This window comes from Sapajus apella, unplaced genomic scaffold (assembly GCF_009761245.1).
Source record: "Sapajus apella isolate SASKATOON/1434 unplaced genomic scaffold, GSC_monkey_1.0 scaffold23, whole genome shotgun sequence".
Lineage (NCBI taxonomy): Eukaryota > Metazoa > Chordata > Mammalia > Primates > Cebidae > Sapajus > Sapajus apella.
In genome coordinates, this window is record NW_022436963.1 from 8,386,353 (window position 1) to 8,402,032 (window position 15,680).

At 47.3% G+C, this 15,680-nt stretch overlaps 1 protein-coding gene across 2 annotated transcripts in view; it reads right to left on the reverse strand.

Moving 5' to 3' along the window:
- The window catches only part of ARHGEF3 (Rho guanine nucleotide exchange factor 3), a 290,282-nt gene that overhangs the window by 268,735 nt on the left and 5,867 nt on the right, over nt 1–15,680 (reverse strand). The window lies entirely within an intron of this gene.

Sequence of the window (15,680 nt, forward strand, 5' to 3'; positions counted from 1 at the left end):
AGGTCAGGAGTTTGAGACCAGTCCGGCCAACATGGTGAAACCCATCTCTAATAAAAATACAAAAATTAGCTGGGTGTGGAGGCACGAGCCTGTAGTTCCAGCTACTCGGGAGGCTGAGGCAGGAGAATCGCTTGAACCTGGAAGGTGGAGGTTGCAGTGAGCTGAGATTACACCACTGCACTCCAGCCTGGGCGACGAGCGAGACTCTATTTCAAAAAAAAAAAAAACAACGGAGTGGCCACCTGTAGACACATGGTAACACTACACCGGTTTCTAATCTGACCTAGAGATAATTTTCTGACTCTCCTACCTTTAAACCTTTCTTCACATGTCTCTACTTGTTCTGCTACAGCCCAAAATGGATATTCTAGGAAGTTAATGAAACTGGCGCTTAGGGCCCCTCACTTCACAGGACCCTTCTTAGAAAGGTGTACATATGCTCTTGTGTTTTTGTAAAATTTGAAAAGGGATATTTAAAAACTCTTTTTCTTTCCCCCCCTTTTTTTTTTGCCCAGGCTAGAAGGCAGTTGCACAATCATGGCTCACTGTAACCTCAACATCCTGGGCTCAAGCTAGCCTCCTGCCTCAGCCTCCTGAATAGGTGAGACTACAGGTGAACATCACTACACCCAGCTAATTTTCTTAATTAAGTAATTAATTATTAAGTAGAGACAAGTTCTATTTATGCTGGCCAGGCTGGTCTCAAACTCCTGGGCTTAAGTGATCTTCCTGTCTCTGCCTCCTAAAGTGCTGGGATTATAGGCATGAGCCACCACACCTGGCCTTACAATTCTTTTTCTTGAAAAGGCCCCCCCAAATTATATGTTTCAGACTCCTCAGAATGGATCTGCCTATATCTAAAGCCCTAGACATTTCACCACCCTTGCTATATTTTCAAGATCACAACGTGTTCAGTGGTAAGGAAAGTCTTGTTCCCACCAATTCCCAAGCGGCACTGGCCATGATGAACTCATGGATTTCCAATCCCCAGATGGCCGAATCTCACAGACGAGACCCCAGGGGTAGGGGGTCCACCTGGGTGCGCCCTCACACCCACCAGGAAGTTCACAGAGGAGACCAGTTCCCTAGAGGACACAGTGGCACTCACACCCACCCAAGGAAAAGAGGAACATGCACAACTATCACACAACTATCTTTCTGTCATTTGTGACCTCTCCTGAAATCCACCCTCCAATCCAATGTATTTCATGATACAGAGCCTCTGACATCACAGCACGTCCAAGTGGCAAGATCCAGGCAGGCGGTCTGAAACCACTTTCTAAACGGTAGCGCTGCTTGTAAGAATGACGAAAAAGGAGATCAAGTCACATAATGCCTTGCACATGTTTTATTATTTTAAAGACCTCTCCAATGTGTGGAGAGTTTTTCAAAATAACTACCGTTAGGATGGAAAATTACATCAGCTGGTGCTGAGCACAGTTGTCAAACCAAATGCCCACCCACTCCTGAGTCGGGTGCATAGTGTTCTTCACTCTCTTGCTCTTGGTCCCCCCCAGGTCTATTCTTATCTCCCCTTTTCCCTGGTGTGGGGGAGGGGGCCTTCTTTGTTGAGCGCAGCTGGCGCTTATGATAAGCAGGTGTCAGGACTTTGAAAATGACCTTGCCCATCAGCTGGTGGGAACCAAGAAGACAAGGAAGTCACTGTGTCACTGCCGGGTCTCAGCCCCCGAAACAAGGCCTGGTGGGGGAGAGAGAAGAAAGCTGTCTCTCTCCCTCTCTCGCTCGCGCTCTCTCTCTCTCTCTCTCACACACTCACACACACACACACACACACACACACCACCAAACAAAAGGAAATGCCCATAATATCACCACTAAAGAGCAAAATAAAAACCCAAAGGTGAGGATGTGTTGAGGTGTTTCCTAAACAGCAGAGGTAAACAAAGGAGACTGATGCTTAGAAAAATCCAGGAGAAGTCTGCATTCTACGCATGGAGTTGGCAAATTCCATTAGGAGAGTCCGCAGAGGCTGTGGGGAAGGGGAGGGACGTATATTCACCCAAGGCTGATTCCATCGCCCAGAAAGCCAGGGCCTTGTAAATGGCTGTTACTGTACCAGTCCCTGGAAAGGTTCCAACACCCAGGACATGCTCTGGGAAGAAAGAGAATGTCCACTAACCCAGTTTCTAATTAAATGTGGGTTAACTGGCACTGCTCCCTGCAGCTCAAGGGGCCAACCGAGAGATGAAAGGAGCGTTTTTCAAAATGAAAAGCCGGGCACACCAGGCCAGCGCTTTTTGTTTCTGCACATCCTTTCAGTTGCTCAACTTGACCCTCTGCTCGTTGAACTGACTCCTTGGTCCTTGAAGAAGCAAGCCCTTCCCTGCCCCCACCAGCTCCACATCTGCAAGGACAGAGTTGCCCCCTTGGCACACGTTGGAGTGAATGCTGTTCCTCCTTTCCCATGATGTCGTCACTGCTGCCCAAGGATGAGTCACCGTGAAAGCCACATATTGTCCCCAGTGGACAAAAGGCTGGACCCAGGAGAGCGGCCCATTCACGCTTCTCCAAGAGCTAACCGGCCTCTTTCTACATCCAAAGGATGCTGCCCGATGCTGGGGAACGGTCAGTCTTCTTTCCCAGCTCCCATTGCTAACACGAACAGGAAGAGAAACGAGCTTGCAAAAAAACTTCAGTGACATGCAAAGGGTATTTGCAGCAATTACTCTGTGAAAACCAAGGCAAAACTTCATTCAAGATGTTTAAAGGCCAGGGGCAGTGGCTCACGCTGTAATCTCAACACTTTGGGAGGCCAAGGCAGGTGGATCACTTGAGGTCAGGAGTTCAAGACCAGCCTGGCCAACATGGTGAAACCCCATTTCTACTAAAAATACAAATATTAGCTGCATGTGGTGGCACGTGCCTGTATTCCCAGCCTCTGGGGAGGCTGAGGCAGGAGAATCACTTGAACCTGGGAGGCTGAGGCTGCAGTGAGCTGATATGGTGCCATTGCACTCCAGCCTGGGCAACAGAGCAAGGCTCTGTCTCAGACAACGACAACAAAAAAAGCTTCAAGGCCAAAGAGGAATCTAGGTCAATTTGTTAGTAATAGTAATGTCACATTTACTGCACATCAACTAAGGCACTGGGCTAAGGAAGCGTGTTATTTGCATGATCTCATTTCGTCCTTGGAATTACCCTATAAGGTAGGTCCCATAATTAGCCTCATTTTACAGGCAAGGAAAGCAGAGTAAAGAGAGATTAAGTAACTTGCAAAAGGTCACACAACTGGCCAGTGGTATTCAGTCAGGATTTGAACCAGAGCAGTCTGACTCCAGAGCTATGTTCTTAAATACCATGCTATTATTAATTGATAAACTAATCGATAATTATTATGCTAATAAGTTATGCTAAAGTGTTCACATTTGAGGGAGGTTGTAATGTTTTATCTTCATGTCATATCTTACCTTCCCCACACCAAAAATGCCACAACCTGGCTTTTCTCATTTAAAGACAGCATCTGTCAGGTAGTGTGCTAAGGATGTGACACGTGTCATCTCATTACTCCTCACAACCAACAATATGAGGTTGGTGCTAATATCATTCCTTTTACATATGAAGACACCGAGCTGCAGGGGAGTTAACATCCTTTTCCAAGGTCATAAAACAAGGAAGGAATTTGAACCCAAGAATGTCAGATTCCAGCATCTATATTCTTTCTAATATATATGGCATCTCTTGCAGAATTTCAAGATTTTCCAGAAAAAAAAAATTAGGAGTATCATGAAATGAGGGGCGAGAATGACCACGTTCAGTAATTAAGTTACCTGGATTCACTGGTAGCAGGGACCACGGTGGGTGCCCGGCCCATAGAACGGGACCATCCGCCTGGCCTCCAGCCTACATCAGTTGATGGGTGAACTTGGGCGAACCCCTTCTCTCTCTAGACCTTGGTTTCTTTATTTATAAAAGAGGAACAAGAGAGCAAGGGGGCCTTCCTGAGCCTTGGGTAGACCAGAGGCACTCTCAGAGGGCTCTGTAGGTGGCTATTTCTCCTCCATGGATGGAAGCTTTCCACCTCCCTTCCCAGCACAATTCTTTAGGATCAGGTTTCTCATTTTGTCCCTGGACCCAGGTCTGTGGACCCAGGTAGGAAATGGCAAGAAAGTCACAGCCCTTCTCACCCTTGGTGTGTTCCTAGGGAGGAGAGGTGGAGGGGAGGGAAAGAAGGGGGGCTCAAAGGAAGCTGGGATGGGGGCAGAGTGCTTGAACAAGTGCTACACCCGAACCTGGGAGGTGTAAACATACGCAGAAGCTCACTGAGCTTGCCCCTTAGGTTGGCAGATGTGTTGGACAGATTTATACCTCAATGAAATTAAAAGAAAAAATACTATTTGAAGAGATGCCACATCAGATCAGGCAAGATTTTGCCAAATTAAAACTTTGCTACGCCAGGCATGGTGGCTCATGTTTGTAATCCCAGCACTCTGGGAGGCTGAGGCAGACGGATCGCAGGGTCAGGAGTTTGAGACCAGCTTGGCCAATATGGTGAAATCCTGTCTCTACTAAAAATACAAAAATTAGCCGGGTATGGTGGCGTGAGCCTGTAGTCCCAGCTACTCAGGAGGCTGAGGCAGGAGAATCGCTTGATCCCGGGAGGCGGAGGTTGCAAAGAGCCAAGATCACACCACTGCACTCCAGCCTGGGCAACAAAGCAAGACTCCATCTCAAACAACAAAAACAACAATGAAAAAAAAAGGCTTTGCTATTATAAAGGCTCTATATAAAGTATTTAATATCTCATCCAAGACACCTTTCTAAAGGCATCTACCTTCTAAGCTCATTACGAAAAGGGAACAATACAGAATTGACAAAAGGAACTGCTGTATGTGGCTAAGAGGGGTAAGGGTGAGCCTGGGGAAATCTTTTCTTTTATAATCAAGCCTCAAGGTACACAGATGATGCTTTAACTCTCTATTTCTATGCCTAATTTGTTTACTTAATTATTTTGAGACAGAGTTTCACTCTTGTTGCCCAGGCTGGAGTGCAATGGCGTGATCTCAGCTCACTGAAACCTCTGCCTCCCTGGTGCAAGTGATTCTCCTGCCTCAGCCTCCCAAGCAGCTGAGACTACAGGCGTGCACCACCACGCCCAGCTAATTTTGTATTTTTAGTAGAGACAGGGTTTCACCACGTTGGTCAGGCTTGTCTCGAACTCCTGACCTCCAGTGATCCACCTGCCTTGGCCTCCCAAAGTGCTAGGATTACAGGTTTCTACACCTAATTTAGTGGAGCAAATAAAGCCTGGAACTTCAGGTAGGGATGTAAAATCCTGATTCTGTCACTGATTCACAGGGCCCTGGGCTGAGTCAGAAATCACGGCTCCCTGCCAACTCCCTTCTCACCTGTGAAAAAGGACAGTGAAGACCGCAAAGGAAAGGGGACCACTGGCTCAGATGGTGTGAACATCTGGGGTGTCTGCCACCAGCATCCAATTCCCTGTGTGTGGGTAACAGCACCCGGCCCTCCCACTAGGGGAACACCCCACCCCCGCTCTCCATCCATGGGTTCAGATGAGGCTGACTCCATCCTCTACCCCCAAGTTCCAGAGTTCCAGGAAAGAGCACAAGGCCCATGGTGTGAACAAATCTGAGTTCACTCAGGAAGTTATGCTGGAACAAGTGGGAATGATGAGCTTTCGCTCCACAGCTGGAGTCAAATGCCAGCCTGGAGTTGCCAGTATTGCAGAGAGGGAACCTTCCTGGGAATAATGCCAACCCAGAAGAAAGCAGAGCCAAGAGAAGGGCAGAGTGACAGCAAGGCCTAATCACACTGAGCCCCTGGGTCCCACCATGGCTGAGGCTATCCACTCTTGGGCTTCCGTTCCTGTTCCCTATGCAGCTTAGTCCTGACTGAACTGTATTTCTGTCACTTGCAACAACAATAACATTTCCTAACTAGCAAAACCATTGTATAGAATCCTAAGTCTCTTAGTTACAAGGGACACTGGAGGCTGTCCACCCAGCAGCATTTTGCAGATATTAAGCATTCAATAAATGTAAGTTGATCTAATGGATGAATGATTTGTTCATTCCCTCTAGCTTCAATGCCTCAAAATGAAGGAAAGCTATCCTTTCAGTATGAGTCTAAGCCACAGGATAAACCAAGTTCATCTTCATGGAGCACTAATTTAAATGATGGAAGCTAGCGCCATGCTTGAAAAGCACAGCTGTAACCAAACACAGGCACCTGTGGTTCACCCCAGGAATGAAAGGATGGATCAACACTAGGAAATCTACCAATATAATTCAGCTCATTGCAGAGTCAAAAGAAAAAACAAAAACAGATGTCTCCTTAGATGCCAATCTTATTAAATTCCACCATATATTTCTGATTTAAAAAAAAAACTCTTAACAAAACAAGAATGGAATGAAACTTCCTTGAGAGATATATAGCTCAAACTGAAAGCCTGCCTCACATTTCCCAGGGAAACAGCGCACTCCCACTGAAGTGGGTACGAAGAAAGAAGGACCCTACATACCACCACTAGTTAACATTATTCAGGAAGCGGTTACCAATCCAATTACGAGAAAAAAAAAAGTCATACTGATTAGAAAGGAAGGGAAAACAAAATTGTATTAATTTGCAGATGATATAATTATATGTCTGGAAAAATCCCTCCCCACAAAAATATAATAAGATCTTATAATACAGATCTTATAATAAGATCTGTAAAACTATTAGGGCAAATAGGAAAACTAGATAGATGTTAATCAACATGAATAAACGAAGTTGGCTGGACATGGTGGTTCAAGCCTGCAATCCCAGTGCTTTGAGAGGCTGAGGCGGGAGGATTGCTTGAGTCCAGGAGTTCAAGACCAGTGTGGGTAACACAATGTGACCCTGTCTCTATGAAAAATTTTTAAAAATTTAGCTGGGCATGGTGGCATGTGCCTGTAGTCCTAGCTTCAAGAGGCGGAGTCAGGAGAATTGCTTGAGCTCAGGAGTTTGAGGCTGCAGTGAGCTATGATCACCCCAGTGCACTCCAGCCTGGGTAACAGAGTGAGACCTTGTCCTCCCCCCAAAAAAGTTAATCAGTAGTTTTCCTATATACAAAAAAAAGCATAAATATATGCTAGTGATCCAGCTAACATAAATGATTATTCCAGAAATACATTCCTTCTTGTGCTCTTCCACATTTCCTCTTCTCTACCCGTGTGAATGTTGGTGGCATGCTTGAAACTCACAGCTGTAACCATAGACACTACCAACCAGGCACTTATCTTGCCTAGGCTCAACCATCTCTGGTGACTGCGAACCAATCTCCTGAGACTGCCCTGTCCAGTCACTTGAGGAAGCCCAGCAGGTCCCCGCCTTGACAACACAGGAAGAGAGGACCCATCTTTCAAGACATGACTCACAGTAGCAGGGTTGATCAGATTGGTCCACACACGCAACCATCTCATCACCCACACCAGTACTGACCTGCATGCCATTCACCACGCAAGCTAAGCCCCTGGGCCTTTGCACATGCTGTCCCTGATGCCTGCCATGATTTTCCTCAAGAAAGCTGCAGGGCTTGCTCTCTCCACATTCAGGTCTGGGTTGAATGTTATTCTCTCAAAAAAGCTCTCCCTGTGTCCCTATCTAAAGCTCCACCCTCTGACGCTCACCCTATCACACACTCTCTCTTTCCCCATAGCATGTACCACCAGCTAATCCTGCTTCATACATCTTCTTATGGTCTGTCTCTCACCAGAAGGTAAGCTCCATCAGGGCAGAGACCACCACATCTGCAGTATACTACCCCAAATGCAGTCCCAGATGCACAGAAGGGTCTCAACAGATGTTGGTTTTATAGGTGGATGGATGGATTTGTTCAGTCCCCAGATCCACTCTCAATCCTACCACCTGAATATTTTTCACGGTTTCACCTCTCTCCATTGGTTAGCCAAACTATCCACTTACTTATTCTCAACAGGTATTTATGACCTCCATCATCTTTCTCCCAGATGGCTACAATACCCCCAGTTGGTTACTCAGCCCTGAGTTTTGCTTCCCTCCAAATCTTTTTCCCACTCTAGCCAAAGGTCTTTTCTCAAAATGCAGATTTAATCAGATTTAAGAGGCCACTTAAAACACTTCAGTGGCCTCTTGGGACCCTTAGGACAGAGTCTAAGCTCTTCACTACCAAGGCCCAAGAGGACCCAGTGCTCCCAGCCCAGAGGCCTCCCAGGACCCTGTCATATGCCATGATCCAGTCTCACTAAGCACATCACATCTCTGTGGACTCAGGGCCTTGGTGCACCACCCCTTCCACGCGGTTTGCTCTTTACCTGGCTATCCCTCACAGATGCTTCCATTTTCTGTCTGCTACCTCCCACGGGGAGTGTTAGGTCCACCCCAAAAGGACCACAGATCCTCACACTTCCCTGTCACATGCTCACTGCCCTGGGAATCGCTTGTTTAGGTGTGTGTGCTCCTGGACTAAAAGATTCACAAGAGTCAGTCTGTGCCATTCACAGCACCCAGGACAATGCCCCCAGCACTGAGCAGAGCCCCAAGATAGACTTCTTTGACTTTAATTTAAATCAAGGCTCACTTGAAGCGCATGGAAGGGGAGGAACTGGAGGACCAGGGTAAATGGCACTGCAAAGACACACCCAGACAAACACAGGACGTGGATCTCTCTCTTCAAAGTGCTAGGGCAAAAATAGAGGGCTCTGTTGTTGATTGAAGGAGACTAAAGAGATGAAATAATCAAATATGGTGCTTTCGCCAGGACTGGGCCGAGATGGGATGGGGAAAGGAAAAGAGCTGTCAAAGGGGCTCAGGGCAATGGAGGGAATCTGGAGCCTGAGTAGGTGAGTTAGGAGACAGTATTCATCATAAGACTTCAGAGCTGTGAGAAGTCATCACCATCTTTACACTGACACATTGTTCCACGATTTACCAAGGAATTTCATATGACCTAGTCCCACCAGCTCACCTCAGAGACAAGGAAACTACACTCAGAGGAATGGCTAGAGTCTAACCCTAATGCAGTGGGGTGAAGTTGGCATACACTGGGAAGAATGATTGTACACATCTCAGTAACTCTGTGTTAGCATGTTGAAGTTGAAATGCTAAAAGTCTGAGCTTTTTCCCCCCAGAAAGCTCATTTGCCCTAACCCTTACCCTAGCCCTGTCCTGAAGCCAGATGTGAACCTAGGCCTCCCTCCAGCCATTCAGGGCTCCTTTCCAGCACCCTTGTTTTTGCTTCCTCTTTAGTCTCCAGCCCCTGAAAAACCTATGCCAGACTGCAAAGTCCTCCAGGGCAGGGGCTGTATTAGATTGCAATCATGGACCCTGCTCACTGATGTATCCCAAGCCCAGCACAGGGCCTGGCACAAGCCTCGATAGATACTCATCATTAGAGAAGACAATTCCTTCTACTCGGGCTCCGCACACAGGTGGGACAAAAGCCACCTTCAGCTCAAGCCCCAGAAGTACTCCTAGGGAAAGCCTTAACTCAAGTTCCCATGCTCTTCTCTCACCTAGAGAATAGAAATCTCAAGACTCTTCCCAATTCACACCCTAGCAGAATACCCCAGACAAAGCCAGCACTTAATCAAGACATCTCAGTAACCTGTACCTTATGAGCCCAGTGAGCCCATAACAATGAGGGAGGCCGGGCACAGTGGTTCACGCCTGTAATCTCAGCTCCTTGGGAGGCCAAGGCAGGAGGATCACTTGAGCTCAGGAGTTTGAGGCCAGCCTGAACAACATAGTGAGACTCCATCTCTACAAAAAAGTTTAAAAATTAGCCAGGTGTGATGGTGCAAGCCTGTAGTCCTGGCTACTCAGGAGGCTGAGGTAGAAGGATCGCTTGAGCCTAAGAGGCTGAGGCTACAGTGAGTCGTGATCGCACCACTGCACTCTAGCCTGGGTGGCAGAGCAAGACTGTCTCTTAAAAAAAAAAAAAATACAAGGTCCGATGCCCCACCCCACCCTTGCACAGCTCTCTAAGCCTAATACTTAACTCCTAGAGTAGAAAAAGTTGATTCACCTCCAGAGAAAGTGTCACACTCTCACCTGGCAGGAATTTTCTATCGGATTTCCCAGGAGGGAGACTCACATGACGTATATGGTTTCCACCCAGTGAGAGCATGGCATGAGGACAGCTGCTGTTTTACATGCCACCATCCACTCCACCTGGGCAGGGCCAGGGAGCTTCCTCTTCACCAGATGAGTGTGGGCCAGAGGCAAAACACCTCAGAGACATTCTTTTCCTACCAGCCTGAGTGCTGCGCCCATCAGAGGCCACGTAGTGTGTGTGTCTTTAAATACTTCTCAATTGTGCACTAGGTGCCAGACACTGCCAGGCCCTTAAGCCTTTCTTGTCTCCTCTTGCTATATTCATCTCCCCTTCGAGACTGTAAGCTGCTTGAAGGCAAGGTCCATGTCTGGCTGTAGCCCCCAGCGTGACCAAAAGAGTGCTTAGCACATAGTAGGTACTCAAATGACTGTAGAATGCATTTTTTTAAATGTGACTACCCTATGCTAGAAATTGTCACAGAAAAGTAGAGGGCATGCATTCTGAGAGCCCCTCCTTGGCTCTGCAGTTGGTGGGAGAATAATTTACGAACTGATAACAGACTAATGCCATGTGCTAGACACTGGCCAGGTGCCCAGTGACTGAGCTAAGCATTTCTTACCATACTGAATCCTTGCATAACTCTATGAACTAAGTATCACTGTTATCCGCCTTTCACAGATGGGCAAACTGAGACTTGGGAAACTTCAGCAACTGGACCAGGATACTCACCTCTTCTCCTAACACCCTCCTGGCAGTTCTGCTTGTCACTGGGGCCGCCCTATGAAAAGGTGACTGCCTGGAGTTAGAAACATGCTGATCGGCTCCCAATGCCCACCCTTCTGCACCTCAATGGATTGCCTGGGATGAAGCCCACTTCCACCCTTGGAGCAGCCACAGCAGCTGCTCCCATTCTGCAGAGGGGCTCCAGTCTGCAGGGAGCAAGTAGAAGGAGGACTCAGCCAGACAAGAAGCAGGTGGGGTGGTGACAAGGCTGAGGGCTTTCCCTGGGAGTGTCAAAGGTGCAGGTGTAGTCCAGGCCCAGTGGCTCATGCCTGTAATCGCAGCACTTTGGAAGGCCGGGGTGGGTGGATCATGTGAGGTCAGGAGTTCAAGACCAGCCTGGCCAACATGGTCAAACCCTGTCTCTTCTAAAAACACAAAAAAATTAGCCAGACGGGGTGGCACACACCTGTAATCCCAGCTACTCAGGTGGCTGGGGCAGGAGAATAGCTTGAACCCAGGAAGCGGAGGTTGCAGTGAGCTGAGATCAAGCCACTACACCCCAGCCTGGGTGACAGAGCAAGACTCTGTCCCAAAAAAAAAAAAAAAAAAAAATCAAAGTGCAGGTTTAAGCCCAAGCTCTAGAATTACCCGTGACATTGAAGCAGGTACTTTAGAACTCTATTTCCTCCCCTGTAAAACAGAGATGAACAATATGTGTTGCTCACCGGGCTGCAATGATGTTTGGAGCCAAGGTATATAAAAAGCCCCTCAGGAGGTGCCCCAAATCAGCAGGCATTATAATTTGCTGTGTAGAGGATTAGCTGTGCTCACTGGAGGACCAAGGAGCTTCTTCAGCAACTTTGCAGCAAATCTTCCAAGATGTGTTCCAATCCATGCCTTTGGCCATTACAGGGGCACATAATGGTTGGTGAAAACACACACACACACACACACACACACACGAAAAAATAGGACCAATGTTTAAAGGACCAGATCTGGGGCTTAACTCTGTCACTCCTTGGCTATGTGACCACAGCTCAGCCCTTCACCTCCACAACCCTTGGTTCCTCATCTGTAAATAACATCTACTTATCTCATTGTCCTGATCACATAATTGAAGGACTGGGTGAAGGCTCAAAGATCCAATCCAGCACATCCCTGGGGTGACCTCTACAGTAGCAGATGTAGGGGGCTGCCCTCCCTAAGAGACCTCTGAATGCCAAGGGGCACTTTATAGGCTCTGATGAGGTCTACAAAAAGGGCCCTATTTAACTGAGCCAAAGCCACACTGGCCAAACAAGTTTGGCAACAGACCCCATTTTTTTCCTCTGCCATACCTAACAATGTAAAGAGGAAACCATATTCTAAGGAACAAACTCTGGGAATGCTGATGCGATCTCCAAGAAGATAGCTTAGAGAGGTGAAGTGCCTTGCCCAGGGTCACAGAGCCCAAGGTCAGGAGAGTTTGCAAACCTCAGGCTCTCACTCTCCCTTCTGTTGGGTTTCTGGCTTCTCAAGGTCAGCAGCTAAACCTCCGAAGGGTGGGGGAAGCAGAGCAGGTCCCAAACAACCTTTTGGACACTGAACAAACAGCTAATAAAAATCAATGACCAAACCAGCCCTGGCCTAATGCCAAAATGGGAGCTGATACCGTGGATCAGGAGAAGAGAGCACAGCACCTAAGAGCAAGCAGCGAAACCACACGTCAATAGGGAGGGCTTCGAGCACTGTACAAACCAGCCTAACCCTGCAGCATGAAAACCACATGTGGCGCCGGGGCAAATCGCAATTCTGGGTCAAGTCCTTCATGTTGCCATCTACAAATCACTCTGTTTTCTAGCCAACTCAGTCCACCAGAGCCACACACGGGCAGGGCCTGGGCCAGCTGTCAGGCATCCCTGCACCAGACAAGGCCCTTCCTTCCAGGAGAGTAAAGTCTAGCAGAAGCAGGAAGGAGGAGGTACTCAACACAGACTGAATAGGTGAGCAAACCAGGGGAGGTTTTTATTTTGGAAAAACAGACATATATGTGTACAGGGTGAGCCTGGAAGACTCTGCAGGGAAAGCCTAATCCCTTATTTGAGCATTCTCCTAAAATGCTGAGGACCACTGAGCAATAGAATGATTGTTGACTGACTGACCACATGAATGAATGAATAAATGACCTAAATTAAACCTTTAAATTTCTCCATCATGGGTGAAGTCCTAACTATCCAACCATTTCACCATAGGTCCATTCATAGGAAGAATTTACAAGAAGTACAAGGACTTCTTCCCCTCAAAATTCTCTCCTTTGCACCCGAGGAAACTCTTCAGAAATTCTGCTTCTGTTTCTACACAGCTGAGGAAACTGAGGCACAGAGATGCACTATCTGCCTACAGTCACTGATGCCCACAGAAAACTGCACTCTCCAGGGTATTTATCTTCTGGAAATCCTATATTCTTGGGCCCCTAAAGTGTAAGTTAGCATTCAGAAGTAGAAGTTGCAAGAAATTATTGCTCAGTCAATAAATGTTAGGCAAATAGTTCTCCTCACCATAAAGTCACTTGGTTAAAAGACAACTGCTCATAAATCACAGGAACAAAACTGTAGCTCTCAAAGGGAAGTATGGCCTGTGGGCAGGGATTCCAGGGAGCCGCAGTCCTTGAGGGAGTGGGATTGGCCTGGCTTATCTGTGGTCCTTCCATCTGGTCAGCTCTGTCTCAGCACCTCATCTCAAGGACCCTGGTTACTCCACCCCTTTTACTCATTGATCTAGAAATATTAGTAAGTGCCTACTGTGTGCCAAGCACTTGGTAAATAATGGTGGACCCAAGAGGTGATACCTGGCCCCGTGAGGTTTGCAGTCCAATAGGTGAGAGAGACACTAAAAAGATAAATACATGCAAGATGAGAAATTGTGTTTACTCCTTACCATTTCTGAAATATAAGTCTATCACTCTCCTGATAGAAAAGTCTTTCTACGTTCTTCACTCTATAAAAATAAGCAAACAAATACGAAAACTGCTGCCTTTATTGGGTACTGACTATTGCTGTTGCAACTATTGCATATTGGGTACTGACTACTGCATATGCAACAGCTCTACAATGGTTAACTCCGAACATCCCCAGCGACCCACTGTGGAAGATACTATTATTATCCCCACTGACCAACGTAGATTCATGGCTTTCCCCTTAGCCACTGCTCAGTGTGTGCAACCACCTCCCCCCACAGACGCCAGACTCTGAATTCCCTATGAATTCATATCTGACCCAGACTTTTGTCACTGGTGCATACGATAGTATTCAATCAATGCCCACCAAATGAACCATCAATTAATCATTCAGTGGGCTAGTTTCCTGCAAGATATTAACCATGAATCAGCTGTAGTTTTGGAAGAAGAGCAGATCGGTCTCCTAATAGTTGCACAGGAGGTAGCTGCGATATTGTAGAAAGAGCCAGAGCCAGCCCCTGGAGATGGAGGAGCATGAACTTGGCAATCATGTCTGCTTAAAACTGTAATGAAGAGTTAAACACAAAGAATCTAGGCTTTCTTCTGGCTCTAAATTGTTGTCTCTGAAACATATAATAAGACGACGGGGTCTGAGAAAGGCATTTGACATTGCACTCTGTCTGCAATCTCTTGATCTTAGAATAAGACCAAAAGTTAAACATGTTAGGGTAGGTTGACTGACTAGGCCTAGGAAGGGCGAGTGAAGTGCTTCCTCCCTGCACAGCTCAGCGGGCACATTTCTCCTGAGCAAGTATATGTACTCCCATGACGAATATACTCAACCTGTAAAACCCCTTTGCAGAGAAACATTTTGGATGGACATGGGTGAGGCTGCCATCCCTAACTGTACCCAAGACCAGTGGTGCTGGTGTTATGCAGGAGCCCATGCTTATATGCCAGACGAGGACAAAGCCACCACTTTCAACTCTGCTCTCCTCTGGAATTACCACAGATTCTGAGTAACAACTGAGTGTGGTCAAAGCAATTGCAAACATGGGCGTGATGGCCCCAAAGCCATGCTCATTAAGCAGAACTCAGCACTCAACAAATGTGTCTGTTTGTTACTCCAGGTGAGAGCACTGGGTAGAAACCAGGGCTCCATGGTGAGAAAAGTTTTTTTGTTTTCCTTTTACTATTTGGGTTGGTTTTGCATACAACCTGTTTCCTAATGGCCACAAAATACGAAGAAACAACACAGCTCCCTACCTAGGAGGATCACTGTGAGAATTCAGTGAGATAAACCGGCCAAGCGATCCAGGCAGAAGCTGCACAGTAAATACTCAAACTGTTGCCAACGCTGATGGCAGTGGTGAAGGTAGTGGTGGATACAAAAGTGGGGAAACCCAGCTGAGGGCTCTTTGAAGCCCCTCCCGGTTAGAAAGAGAAGCAGATCACCCTGGGCTGGGCTCTCCTGGGGGAGTATAAGTATACTCCTTGGTGCTTCTCAGAAAACAATGCAGCAGCAACTCCTGGGAAGGGCCGGGCTCCCCAGATGCCATGGGGCCCTGGGACTCTGGATAGGTGGATGGGCTCCTGTGAAGACAGAGGCTTGTGGCACCATCGGGAGATGAAGCCAGGCAACAGAGTCCTGAGAAGATGAATATCTTCAGAGTTCAGAGGAGGTGAAGGAAATTACAACCACAGAAAGACACCATCGTTTACCCAATAGACTAGCAAAATTAAAAAGCAGATGATCTCAGGCATGGCTGGACAGTGGGCAAATAGGAGATGTGGCAGCGCCCTTTGGAGAATGAACTGTGAAGTTTCAGACCTTACAGGCATACACAGGACGGCCTAGCAACGAATCCCTGGCAACCTCCCTAGAGAACTCTTGCTCATGTGCTCAGGAGGAACATACCAGAAAGCACGTCACAGCACTACCATAAGGGCAAAAAACAGAACCAAACTAACCACCGCTGTCAG